At 40.3% G+C, this 14,822-nt stretch overlaps 1 long non-coding RNA gene across 1 annotated transcript in view; it reads right to left on the bottom strand.

The window, feature by feature from the left end:
* LOC121362358 overlaps positions 1–14,561 on the bottom strand; it is a 151,849-nt gene extending 137,288 nt beyond the window's left edge. Inside the window, exon 1 of the long non-coding RNA XR_005956499.1 lies at positions 14,259–14,561. This is a non-coding gene — a long non-coding RNA (uncharacterized LOC121362358). The remainder of the gene's footprint in view (positions 1–14,258) is intronic.
* Positions 14,562–14,822: the final 261 nt, after the last annotated feature.

Below are 14,822 nucleotides of genomic sequence, written 5' to 3'. Positions count from 1 at the left end.
ACAGAAAAATAGGGAGCTTCCCAAAGGACCTGGGATGAGGCCATTTAACCTCCATCCTTAAACTGCATTCTTTCACAGTTCTTATGCCTTCTGATGCTTTCAACTCAGAAGAAGAATTGGTGCACATTCATGCTGATCCAATTTTACCAGTGTCAGATGTTTAAATGTTACTGTGACCCACCTGGAAAGGCCCTGAGGAGATTTTGGATCACAAGAATAATTTCCTTATTACAGATGTGCAGACTATGGTGCTTGGAAAAGAAATACCTTGCTTTGGTACCTATAATACATGTGGAAGGATAAGAGGTAGAATTTCTGGAAAATTATTTTCAACCATTTCCTTTCATTCTAACAATTTGGCCTCATTTTTTTTGTCCAGCATGTGCTGTTTTCATGTTGGAATTGACATCATAGCAGCATACAACTGATTGAACTGCACCAACTGCCAAAAATTCTAAAGCTTTCTTCTTTTCTTTTCTTTTCTTTTCTTTTCTTTTCTTTTCTTTTCTTTTCTTTTGCTTTTTGCTTTTCTTTTTTTTTCCTCTCTCTTTCTCTTTCTCTTTCTCTTTCTCTTTCTCTTTCTCTTTCTCTTTCTCTTTCTCTTTCTCTTTCTCTTTCCTCTCTCTTTTTGTGGTAGAAGTTGCCAAGTCTGTACCTCTGGCTGGACACTGGAGAACAAATTGATCTGTTACCTTGAGCTCATTTTTTAACCTCCCTTTATTGGCATTTAAGTAACTGATTCTTCTCCATCATTGTTAGCTGTCTTTTCTCCTGCCTGTCAAGAGCTTGCTAAATTAAGATTCACAGCCCAGGATAGTTTTCATATGAACCCAAAAGAAGTCAATATGTTTACTTAGATAAATGGTTATTTTACAAGGTAGTGTAAAATGCATAATTTTCTATGGTATATAAAGCCACAAATCACAATCCATCATGAGTGACTCATTTAATCTCTGATGTATCAATGGATGCCTTCTTCAAAGAGCAATCTGGAATAAGTGGCTCACATTGGGAGATCTGGAAAAAAGCTGCACAGGGAGCAAGTGAGGAGACCAGAATCAAAATGATGGTAGTGTATCCTTTGTCATAAGGCAGAGATCACAAAATCCTGTTAAAGCCTCCAGTGTATCACTCTCCCTTTCCAGGATTCACGCCCTCAAAAGCACTTTATGCTGCTTTTCCTTCTCATATTTGGACTGGATTGCAGAGCTATCTGCAACCGGAGATGAGGAGCATTTTTACAGGCTAACAAATCTACTAGAACCAATGGTTTTAATCTCTCCTTGGCTACAGAATCAAAGCCAAGTTCTTTGCAGGTGCAAATGGGATCTGCTCCACTGCCTTAGGTGGAGTTTCACTCATTTACACCATTAAAGAATTTGGCACTGAGGATGTTGAGATCAAAAGGTTCCATTTGGCAAGGAGATGTGCAGAAGAGAATCTGTCTGGGGAAATATTCTGAGAAGACTTATCTATCCTGTGAAAGGAGAACCTACCTCTCCCCGGAGCAGTCTGGTATTGACAAATCCAAATTATATTAAATTTTGGGATATCTCCTCTGACCCTGCTAATTCTAAACTGGGCAGTTTGGAAAGTCTGCCAAAACCCAGCAGAAGGAAAGCACATTGGTGTGCTCCTCTATGTGCATTTTTACATTATCCGATCATATGCACATTTTATGCTTTTATTTTTCCCCTGACATAACAATTACTGGTGGTCTGTATTGTTCATTTAATAAAATGAGGTTTGGAACATACCCTGCCATAGCTGCTTGCACGACCCACACAAAAAGAAGTATCATTACTAGATATGTCTGCATGGTGCCACTACTCCATTGCCAGAAGCAAATTTTACCTAATTTGGAGTTCTTGCACATGCAACAAAACCTTTGCCATTATTGTTTCAGAGAGAACTAAGAAAGATCTGTTTATTTGTTAACAATAATTTTGGGAAATACAGGAAGCAGTGAAATATAAAGACTAATTTAGAAAAAAATTATCAAAACTAACATTTAAAGTGAGTAGAATAACAGAATCCCCAGTCCCTCACCTGCTCTTGCTCTGGTAAATATATGCAGCTTTTCCAAAAGGACAGCATTGGTGTATTTACACTTTTATATCTTTGGATGCTTGTTCAGAATCCAATTTGCTCCTGGACAAGGGCATATTGATGAGTACCTGGAGTGTTTATTTGGATGGACGTGCTTGCTCTGAAAGCCAGCTCCACTCCAGCAGCCCTTATCCCTTCTCAATGGCTCTGTACCAACAGCCAGCCTTCTTTCCTCTAAGGAGGGCACAATACTTGTCTCAGCCTACACTCTTTCAGGTAGCAGGAGGATTCTACACCAGGTTGGATCAGGTGTTTGTCCAAGTCCTGTGTCCATCAGTGGAACTTAGTGGATGCCTAGAGCAGGCTGTAAGAGCAAGCCAAGCTTACAGTACTTTCCCATCTTCCCAAACTTCCTGGCTGAAGGATGCTCTGTAGATACATCAACACACTGAGTTTTTATTACACAGGTTAGGATACACTTTTATACCTGAAAGCATCCTCTTAATCTGTACAGACACCTGCCAGCAATTATTCCCACCTCTTCTCTTCAGGTCCCCTCTAACAGGGTGGGTAAATTCTGATACTGCACCTGAAGTTCAAATCAGGGTCTGTGAGTATTCTGGGGAGAACTTTCCCTTTGATCTGTGTTTCTGCTAGTTATGACTACACTGATATAAAGATGCAGACCAGGAGCGTGACCTAAGGACCATTTCCTGACCCTTCACAGACTTTTAGTCAATAGCCTGCTCCCCTGCAGAGCTTTGGGTTGTGCCAAATGTCACTCTCTAAAACATCCCAAGTTTTGGGCTGGGGGACAGCAGACAGGGTGAATACTGGCAGTTCTGCCTGTGGCTGGGGGAGTGTGTGGGTGGACTTGAGCTGCACCAGCTCAACAGCATGTGGGGCTACAGGATGGTCCTTGGCTGTGTTCTTCCTAGGACTGACTGACTTCCTTGGCTGTGTTCTTCCTAGAACCCTAAAGATTTGTCCACAACATATTCACCAGCAGCAACATGAACCACTAGCACCACCAGGACTTTCAAAATAAATTTTATCACCTTCCTAAATACAAGTTTTCTTGCTCTGGCAAATTAATTTTAAGACAATGAATAAAGCTGCATAAAGAGAAGTGGAGGCATGGAGGATCTTTCAAGATGGTCCCAAACTAGTTTTGCAGCATGTGAAAATTAATTCCTTTTGAAGTGTTTCCTGTCCTGCTCCAATGTCATTTATTCTGTCCTAATGTATTTTGTGAAAGTCAAGCAGAGAAATACATTTATATAAGACAAACCACTAGTAAGGGTCATAGACTTCCATTTTTATTTTAATAAAATCTTTGAAGACTAACTCATACAATTTGTGAATCACACTTCATGAGAAAGACTTCCCAGAGGTTTTTAATAATTTGAGGTATGAAGCTGACTGGAAATATCAGAAAAAAACCCTGCTTCTATGTGCTCACTCTTGTATTCAACCAAAGATAAGTAGCTATATGACAAAAGCATATTCTTATACTAATGGGAGATAAGAACATAAAGAAATTTAAACTATGACAATGTTTTTCTGGTTAATGGTGCTCAGATTGTCTTCGTATACAGAAGGGGTTGATTATCCTAGTCTAAATTCTACAGATTTTTCTTAGATAAACACACCAGCTGATGATATTTCTATCTTTTTCCAAAATAAGGTATCTGTGCAGTAAATTAGGAAAAGTCCTGAAAGACAGGAAAAATGTAGCTGAAGAAAAGGAGTATTAGTATTGCCTTCCAGAGCATCACTTTTTTGGCTTATTTGAAGTCAGAGTTCTTGATTCTGCTACACAGAAGCAGCAGCTGGATGATTGTATGTCAGCAGTTAGAACTGGGGAATGTCTCATACAGAGGCACAGTATAGAACATTAGAGATGTCTAAATGCTCATATTCTTCATTATATCTGTTACTACCTGTCTGCACAAAACTTTGAACTGCTGCATCCTTGGAAGCAGGTTTTAAACCTTTTAAACCAAAACAGGGTGCTTTGCTGCAAGAATGAAGTTAACCTCTACTACCTCCTTAGGGAATATGGTTATCCCTGGTGTAGGAATTCCTGCCTGAAATGATTTTGTCTGTGTGGTGTTAAAAAGTTGTATGTGTTGAATCAGTAACTTCTATCATCCTCAATGATTAGTGAGGCTCTAGAGGCTATTATTTGCCCATTCTGGGGCAGATGCTCACCAGACTTCAATGGATCACTCTGATTTATATCAGCAGAAGTTTTGGCATGCTTATGTGAGGGGAACTGAAGTTGTTCTCAAGAAAACTGAAAATGAGCACTAATGTAAAAACCCCTACATTTTAACGTAGTTCTATTGTGGGTATAAATATGTTTGTGTGCCCAAAAAAAAAGATAGTTGTTGGGTTTATTAAAGTGTGCCTATTTTTCCAATGTTTATTCATAATTAATTTGCTAACAAAGATTTCAGCTGTGGTGCAGTCTTTATCCTACCATAACAGGAGCTCCTGGCTTCATAACTTCACTGGAGCAACCCACATGATGAATGTGAGCTGAAGAATAGAAGCCAAATCCTTCTAGGCTCTGCATATTTGTGCTTGCCAGAAAAATTATGGCCAGCCGAAGGAGCAGGAGATGGAAAGTAGCCACCTCTGCTTTGGCACTTCTCAGAGCCCACTGAGGCCACTGTGCAAGCCTTTGTACTTGGACCTACATAAGTACCTTCTGAAGCTGGATACTGGAATTGGGGTGCAGCAGGGACTGCTTATTTATGAGTTACTTAGCAGTCTCTGATGCAGCAGTTGCCATAAGGCATAGCCTCAGTGCAGCTTATTCATACTCCTGGCAAAAGTTATCCTCCTGGGAAGTGGTGTTGCTGGCCAGAAAACAAGAATACTTTACTGCTTCTCTCACAGAGTGTGAGTATATTCACTCTGGGGGCAGTTTTAGCATTTGGCTCTGTGCCTGGACATCATTACTATTGGGCACTGGCACTGCACACAGCCAAGCTGACCAGAGCCTGTGCTGAAAAGATTACATTCTCCCAAACCAATATTTTCAATTTGGCCCTCATGCTTCTGACAGCAGGAAACTTTTGGAAACACCACAGGTTGTGTTTGCTGTAAGCACCATTACCTGAAAAAATCCTGGTGAATACCTGGATTCATGAAAACAAGAGGATGCAGAAATTATGCAGTCCTCTCTAGTGAGGCGGGATGAGCTGAAGTGGAGCAGTTAATATGTGCTCCACATGGCACAAAAGCTCAAACCACATTTAAGCAGCTCTTCTAAAAAAGCACCTGGTTAAAAAGTTTGGGATAAACCACCAGAACTTACTTTAAATACAGGGGAGAATATTTTCCTACTTATACTGCAGCTTTACCTTTTATAAACTCAAAAATATCATCCTATCTAGAATTGGGACTGACAACAGACAGCAGCACCACGTGTGAGCGTACCCTGAATCTGAAAGGGGAGGGAGCTTTGAGTTTCAACATGCAAGTACTCCTATTCATGTCACAACTGCAGTTAAGTGCTTTGTTATATCTGGGCATAAAGGAATATAAAACAGCTAAAAAAAAATCTGAATATCACTGTACTTATGGCATCTCATGTTGCTGGATTTCTAGAAACTGTATTTGTTAGTTTTCTGGGCAGAGGCCACTGACTGGAAAAAAATGTGATGATACTCCAGCAACAAAACATTTTCTTACTTGCTGAGATTAAAACATTTCTGTGGTTGCAGTGGCTTCTGTGGGACTATTCCCATACCATAATCTTAAGCACATAATTAAGGGCTTTACTGGATCAGTGCCTGAAAAACCAATGCTGATTTCTATTGAATGCACATTATGTTAGGGACCATTTGTAAGCTCATTAAAATGAACAGAAAGGATCCAGCAGATGCTGGGCCAAGCCTGGTCTCAGGACTTTCATCAGAGAAACAACGTTGTCTCTTGTTTACACTTCCACGGGTCACTGAGTTCCCAGACTTTGAGCCATTGATTACATCGTATTATCAATTAAGTTAGAGATTTGCCATCAGCTGAAATGGGTACAGGGTAAAACATAAGGAAAGAAACAGCAGAATCATGTTCAGTTTGTGATTCTGGGTATTGGGTACTTAAAAATAAATGAAAAAATCAGGCATGCTCATGAATTCATGCACACAGAATAGCCTCTGCTTTAGTGCACTGCGTGTGCTATGCAATGTGTTTGGGAATGGGCATTGCATTTCTGTGGAACAACATTGGACTTTCACCCTCCCCTCCCCTCAATCCCCAGACTCATAAATCCTGCATTCGTCTCACCTGTAGCTACAATAAAGCCATTCTCAATGGTATTAACATCTGCTGTGGTCATTCTTCTGGGGTGAGAAAGGCAGAACATTTTCATTGCTCGTTCATTTGTGAACACTAGTTAAGTAAAGCTGTCACTTGTGTCCAATTATGGGGGAGTATTTTATAGCACAGTCACCTTCCTAAAGCTAAACTGACACGGCCAAGCCCCATTTTATAGGCATCCTTAAATTCTTCCAAGCCATATTTAAAATCCTTATGCTCAGAGATGGCAGGTGCCATGTGTTTTCACAGCTACATTAACAAATGCAATTTTGTGGCAACTTGACCACGCCAGTGAAGCAGTAAATTTCTGTAATCTCTGTGGTTAAGAATTTCACACAGGACTTTGCTGGGAATGTGTAAAGCCCGTTAGTACAGGAGCACGATGAAGATAAAATTAAAATACCTTTACAGTAAAAGCCAAAAAAAAAGAGTGAAGACTGGGGATTTTTTTTTTTTTTTTTGCTTCTAGAGCAATGAAACGTGTCAGAGGAAAATGCTGAAAGAGAAAAAAGTAGCTTCACTGAGCTCACCCAGCCTACTCTCCTTCTCAAATGACTGCCACCAGTTTAGGTGAGAAGAGGTAATTTGGCTTACACAAATGTTAACACAGGCTTATCCTAAAGCATAACTGGGATGCAAAACTTTATAAATATCTTTTCCAAACCCTTGCACCTTGTTACAGTACACATGTTGTCCTCAAAAATGTTTCTGCAGGCTTAGGGGGATGGTAGCCAAAACCTCCTGAGCACGTGCAGGGTGCGTTGGTGCTTCTGCACACCAGCACAGCTGTTTCACTCAGATTCTGCATTTTCCAGCATGAGCTCTGTTATTGGAGCTGAGACATCTTGGTGCTACTCAGGATAGCCCAAGACCTCCCCAGCTTCAGTACCTCAGCCACTGTGAGGGCTGGGAGAATAATTCACCACTCCCAGAAGCAGAGGGTCTGTGCAGCATCACTGGATCATTGACTTAACCCGCTTTGGAAAGGGATCTGTGCTGAAAAATGGGGCTGTACCACTTTCCCTTCTCCTGAACATTTCACCCGACTCCTCAGGGCTCCAGAGTGACTCTGAGGGATACCACAGCCAGAGAAGAGTTTTATACACCCAGACCCAGAAATTAGTTTCTGATCTCCAACAGATCCTGAGACAGATGTTAGATTTTGCAAGAAGGTATCTCAATTACCAGCAGAAAGCAGATGAAAACCAGCAGTGGAATCCTGTAAAAATTCATACACTTTTTTTTTTTTTGACCTGTAAGTCATTTCAGCAGATATTTCCCAGATTTCCTATAAAATCATGTGAGCTATAGATTTTTTTTTTCTTTAAAAAAGAAAGATGTGATTCCAGCATAATCACCTCACTCCAGGGATTGGATCTCTTGGAAAGTAAAGAAAACAAACTGCTCAGAATGCAATACTAGCCAGGGAGGGAATTGCATTATGGATTGCTCACAGACTCCTTCAGCAGGTTTTACCACAGGGTTTGGGCAAAACTCGTAAAGAGCACAGATCAAACAAGAAAACATCTTTGAATGCCTATAGTTTGTTGTGAGACAGAAGTACTCTGAAAGATACACTTAGCAGCTCACTCAATCTCTTAAGACTTCACACAAGCACGCAGGGCTGGGAGATCAGCTCACTCACTTCTGCACGCTGTGTGGCTGCACTGAAACCAAAAAGGCTATTCACAGAGTGGCCCTTTGAAGTCAGTGGACTTTTGTCATTGATTTTGAGAGGCCCAGGATTTCATTCGCAGTGTGTAAGGTTAAGCATGTGTATAAGTCCTTGCAGGATCAAGGCTTAAATGTGTAAACCTGTTCAGCAAGAGTACCCAGCCTTTAATGTCCTGTGAATGTGGTCTCTTACTTTGTGACACTGGATAGGCAGCCTTTGCTCTTGAGTGCAAAAGCTTCATTTAGTATGCACATGTCCTTCATAAATCAGGGACTTAGAGTGCAAGGAAAGAAAGGTGTTGGTAGAGCCGCGAGCTGCTTGTTAACGGAGCGCCTATGGAAACCATCAACTGCAACAGATTGATTAAGAGCCACTATTAATTGATAATTCTATCTCTTGTTATCCAAAATGCTATCCACGGGCCTTCTGGACTGCTCACTGTGTTAGTAGCTGGTACAGAGTTTATATATTAATCATTGGAAACAGAAATGTGTCAGAGACCCAATCCTGCGTTCAGCGCTCTCTTATTATGTGAGCAGTTCGAGTGCACACATTTTCTGCTGGCTTCAAAATCTGGCCACTCCCATTGTCTGAATAAAGACTATTTCTGCAAATATTTCAGAGCTCAAGTTCAGAATAGAGCTACCTCAACCATGTGTGATGATCATAGGATCATTAAGGTTGGAAATACCTCCATGATCATCAAGCCCAACCTTCCTTGATTGAATATCACCATGTTGAGAAGTGGATCAACAACTGAGTGGGCAATCAACCATTTTATGCTTAAATGAATGGCAAAATCCAGTTTCTCTGACTTAAACCAAGCCTACAGTTAATCTTTAAGATGTTGAAGGTTACTTAAGTGAAGAGAGGAATGAATCTTAAAGGGAGACCACATTTGTCTAATGGTAGAATATGTTCCTATTGCTGAATGTCTCACCTATCCAGTGGGGTTTTATGTGTCCAACAGCCATACTATGAGTTTATATCACAGAATCACAGAATATTCTGAGTTGGAAGGGACCCACAAATATCATCAAATTTGTGGCCCATACAGGGATTGAACCCACAACCTTGATATTACTAACACCATGCTCTGATATACATATTAATATACATTTATGTGCTGACACATTTAAATGCTTAAATTAACTAGATTTTCCTTGAATGATGCTGGTTTTGGTGATCCTTGTGCATCATTTCCTCTAGACCTTGCAAGCAAGGCTGATCTGATGCTGCGTCCCTCAGACCCTTTTAACCCTCTGCTCAGGTGGGCTGTGACCCATCAGCATCACCCACAGCCCTTCATGTCACATACCACGGACTTGGACATGAAAACAATTGCATGGGGCCAGCACAGGGCCAAGAGGACACAAAAAACCCCTCCACAGATGGCCAGGTGGGCTGAAGGTGTGAGGTACCTTTGGGAAATGGAGGCTGCTCTGCAGAACACAATTTTTGCACTCTTAACACAGCTTTAGCTGTAAAAATGTAGGAAGACAAAGTATCAGTCTGAAAGCTTTCAAATGAACAAAGAGTCCTCTGGATAAGAAAATTTACATCAGGAATATCAACTCATTATAATACTGGCGCCTAAAATAGGTAGACTTCATTACACTCATGGAGTTTCCTGAGTTTGAGATTTTTATAGCATTGCAGCATGACTTTTAAATGCCACTGGCCTACTAAGTAGAACAAATAAACCAATCACAGCACCTCCTTTCACTAGATCAGTTCAACTTAATAAAATTAACCACGAGGAACAAGATTAATTAGATATTAAACACATTGCCTGGAATGCACTTGTGATAGCTTCCCTCCAGCAGCCCTGGAGGACTCATGGTGAATGTGAGTGACATTTTGTCAGTGATGTATGGATGTGCCTATGCAATCCAGTCCCAGCTGCACTAGGATAAGCCTTGTTTGAAGTCCACTACCAGGTATATGAGGCTTGATAAGTCAATAGTTTTTCAACATATGTAATTTATGGAGTTTTAAATCCTCTGTTTTCATGAAGTAGTTACAGGAGATGTCTAAAGTTGAGAAAATTTGACGAGGAGAGCAAATTAAATGGTTTGAATTTTGAATATGATGTCTTTCCATGGGATTGTAGGAAAACAGATGCCTAAAAAGCACCTGACAGTTTCCTCTGACTGTAATGAGACATAGAAGTGGCACACTCACCTATAGGTATCCACATTATAGGCATCTAAATTTGGATGAGATGAATCCTATCTCTGGTGCCCAAATGTCATGGACAGAGAGCAATCAACTCTATGGGTAACACAGAGGCAGTTGGAGGTTCCAGACTGAGAAGGAAAATAAAAAAACAAAAATATATGTGCAGAGCTTTTGAGTTGCTCCCACTTTGTCGTCATCCCCAAGGAAGATGACAACCTACATGTGAGTAGGAAAGACATGGCTTCAAGAACTCACAGCACACCAGGGCAGGAACTGAGTAGTCAGACCATGGGACATGCAAAGAAACCCCAGAAAGGCTTTGGGTGATGATAATTATGGTCTAAAAATGAACTCTCTGGGCTTCAAGTTCTCTTTTCACTTTGTTTCCTTCTTGCCATTATTTTACTGTTTACCTTAGTAGCTAAAATACTTATTTATATTCTTAACTCCTATCTAGTGACCTGATAAATACTGTGATCTCTATTGCCTTGGGGGTAATGACAGTCCTTAGGAGGTTTTAGATTATTTTTAGGGTTCTCTACACTCTGCACAGGGTTAGGGGCCCCAAGGACTCTGCAGTGAGCCATGTGCACATCACAAGGAGATGAAGGACATGTGACTGGCTGCCAGAGTTGTGGGAGAAGTGTGTTTAGGCAAGGGGCAGCCCAATATATTATCAATCAGGTAGTGGGGGAGGATCAGAGACCTGGGGTCACTCTAAGCCTATGTACAGGGTTCTTGCAAGGGTGGTTCTTGCTGAAAAAACCATGGCTAATATGTTAAATCAAATGGAAGCAGAGCAAGCCCCTTACAATGACATAAATCATTTGCAGTTAGAAGAGAAATCTAAGAGTCTTTTACTCCTAAAATGAAATGAAAGAATCTGCAGTGATTAAAATCTAAAAATTTTACCAAGATTCTGTCACACTTGAATTGAGCTCACCAGAAATGCAACTCTAATGAATAATCTCTTTCAGGGAAGGAGGTGCTACAACATTCTTTATTTATTTTTCAGAGTCCTGAGAAAAATCTGGGAATTTGGCTTCTCCCAGGAGAAAGCAACTGATGAAATCCCATCATTATTTCCCATGGCAAGTCTGTGATTTACCTTAATTTTACCTGCTGTGTGCAACTCAGAGACTTGCAGTGACTTTATATGGAAAATGTTAGAGATGTGGAAGAAATACAGAATTATGCCAGCTTTTTGCTGTAAATGAAATTCACAGTTATATTATCAAAGTTTCTAATTATAAAATTTCTTTAATATTTTATTAGTAGGAGGGGAGGGAAGATGCTAAAACTTATGGTATTTCACAAGTAAGATTATGGGTTGATTTCTGATTGGTTGACAGGACCCTAATAATAAACCTCATAATTTTATACTACATTCCTCTAGTGATGATAGAAATTCTTTGTTCATAATAGCACCATTTCTATTCAGGAATCTTGTTAACAGTTGTAAACTCAGATTATCATTTTTATTAGCCTAGTGTTTTCTTATTTCTCTGTTACTGACAGGAAATTACAGCAAGTTTTCTGGCTTGCGTTTCTTTTTTTGTTACAATGAAAGCAGTTGCATTCAACTAGAAATTTCCAGACACTGAATAGAGGACAGCATTGCTAGAAGCCAACAGCAATTTAAAGTGAAAAGATTAATTAAAAATATATATATATTTGAAGGCTACATTCAAAGGGGATGTAGACTGGTAGATTGGGTTAGGGTAATTGGTTTTTAAGGTATATGTACAGATATCATCATTTTTGTATTTTAAGAATTTAGGAAACCATTCTTGCCACAAAACTCATCATCTAAACTCAGCTGTGCTATGTTTTCATATTGCCTCATAACAGTAATTTTGACATCACCTGTGTGACCGAAGACCCCTGGCTAACCTCAGGCTCTCCTCCCTGCAGCCTCACCCATGGCTGAGATGCCCACCATGGACAGTGGGAACTAACCACCATGGACTTCTCATGACTTTGGCTGATTAGGAAGCTCAGATGAGAGTATTGGTAGCTGTTTCACCCCATTAGGCCACTTGAGCATTGCAAAAGCACTGTTTCTAGGAGAATGTGAGACTATAAATGCATAATTTACTGACAACAGCCTACAGTTTATTCATATTACATCAGATACGCTTCTAACTGTCAGTTGATACTGAGTGAATAAAAACTTATTTCCATAACAAGAACACTGAATTCAACCCTTTTCTTCTCTGGTTATAAATGGATGGGAGTTTAGGATTACAAGGGACAAAGCCTAATTTTCTGGGCCTCGCAGACCTTGATGTTGGTGTGGGGGAAGGCAAGTTTTCAGGGCAAAAGCAAGATGTGGGATCTCCAACGCCCTCATTTCACAAGCCAACAGCATTTTCTGCACAAGCAAAGTAAACCTTCAGAAAAGTACTGCACCGCTTGAAACTGAGACTGAAATAGGGAGTGCTGAACTTCTGCAAGTGCAGCACCCTTAACCCTCTGCCCTAACAAAGTTTCTGTGAGAGGGTGTGATTTTCCATATGGCACTGGCACATCCTCTCCCCCTCTCCATCGACACGGAAAGGACTCTGTTCTCCATCCCACTGCTCCTCCTCTCCACCCTTCTTGCACAACTTCTCTCATGCTATCACATTATGCATTTTGCAAAACAGACCTTTGAGTCTGGAAAGTCTAATGCATCAATGTGCCGATTATTAGTTTCAGGATACCTCTTTAAATAAAATTAAGGAAAAGAGCTTTCAAGGAGATAGAGGACTAAATCATGCTGGTTTCCTAACTCTATTCAGTTTCTCCTAAAATCCCCATCCTATGTTCAAAAAGTTTTCATCAGCATGACCACAAAACAGCAACTAAGTGTAAGAATAGTGCTTATTCTGAATACTACAGTAAAATCTACAGGATCCAGCCTTAAGTGCACCAAAAATTAATTGCAGTTGAGAAAACAGAGATAGTTCAGCAATCATAAGATCCAGTCCTGCCAGTACTCAGCAATTTTCTCTTAAATACAGGACAAGCTCAGCCTTCCTGTTGATTTCAGTAGATGTTGTAGCATTCAATACCTGGCAGAATTACATTCAGAAAGCCTGAGAAAAACACACCATCTTTTAAGATTTGCAAGCTTGAACACAAAACAAAACACATCTCATTTGCTAAAAAAATAAAATGATAACGTGCTAGTACCTGAAAAACACTACAAAGGAGATCTTGGAAATCAGTGTATTGCAATGTGTATAGCACAGATCTGATTGTATCTGGCAGGCTGGTATTCATAGGAGCTGATCCACAGCATCAAACTCATTCTTTACAAAAGCCATGCCTTTTATTTCATCTCAAAGTTTGTCAGCTTCTTGCAATTAGCTACTACAATGGTGTGACAAGGTATGGAGTGGAACACCCCTTCCCCCCTTCTCCAGAGGGAAAATGCAAGGGACAGCAAGAACTTTACCCAGCATTGTCAACAATAAATCCTGGAGAAACTGACCCCACTTGATGAAAGCGGAAAAAAATATTTATTTATTTAAAAAAAAAGTTTCAATGTTGCACTTCCCTACATAGCAAACAGCTGAACAGGCAGGATGATACCCAAGACCATCTCCTCCACCCCCATCTCCACCCCCCTGTCATATCAGTGCTTTAGGCAATGTTGAGAGGGAAAAAAAAATCACAAACACAACCCCCCCAACTCAAGTATCTGCTCTGATAGGAGCATGGAACAGTAACCAAAAAACAATCAAGTCCTCATTGTCATAGTGCGACAATCACAGCATCTCTTCTGTTGAGCAAATAGTCAGTTCATAGAGAGAAAAGCATCATGAGGACAGGCACGAAAGCTGTTATTCCCCATTTTAAGTAATAGGAGAAGGTCACATATCAAGCCGTTGCACCTTTTCATTACCTCCTAACCCTCCACAGCAGGGGAACCACACTTATGACTGCGTTAGATATACAAAAGCTTTTCTGCTCCAAAAAAGGAAAAGAAAAGATGAGGAAAGGAAAAAAAAATAAATTAAATTCATCTTACCAGCACGTTACAGCACCAACTTGCTTGAAGGAACGTTGCCTTTACAGGTTTCTCTTTTAATTATCCTGGAAGCAGAAGGGGGAAAAAAAAGAAGACGACGAAGCAGGGTTGTTAAATTAGTGTGTGCTCGAATCTTTTCAGTTTGTCGCAGAGTAGAAAAATACCAAAAAAAAAAAAAAAAAAGAAAAGAGAGAAAAAAAAGGAAAGGGCACTCAAAGAAAGAAAAAAAGCAAAAGAAAGCTCAGTAATTTAAATTTGCTGTCAGTTCAGGCAGCATCGCTCTGTCCCGCCCCTCTTCCCACTGGGTTCTACTACCTGCAGGGCTGCAACTGACAGCTACTGTGCAAACAAAAAAAAAGGCAAAAAGCATGCTGGGACCATGCTGTCTGCTGTCTGAGTCTCTCTCCACTTCTGATGACTGAAAATCATTAGTGAAAAGGTTCTGTTGTTGTTTGCTGAGATTTTTAAGTTAGGTTCTTTGCATGAAATGTAATTTATTTTTAATTGATGCGGCGCGGCACGTGACAGAAACTGGTGGTTGCGTTTCTCAGCTCTCCTCAGAAT

This window comes from Pyrgilauda ruficollis, unplaced genomic scaffold, assembly GCF_017590135.1.
Source record: "Pyrgilauda ruficollis isolate IOZ18807 unplaced genomic scaffold, ASM1759013v1 scaffold61, whole genome shotgun sequence".
Taxonomy (NCBI): Eukaryota; Metazoa; Chordata; class Aves; order Passeriformes; family Passeridae; genus Pyrgilauda; species Pyrgilauda ruficollis.
This window is presented reverse-complemented; position numbering and strand designations above follow the sequence as displayed.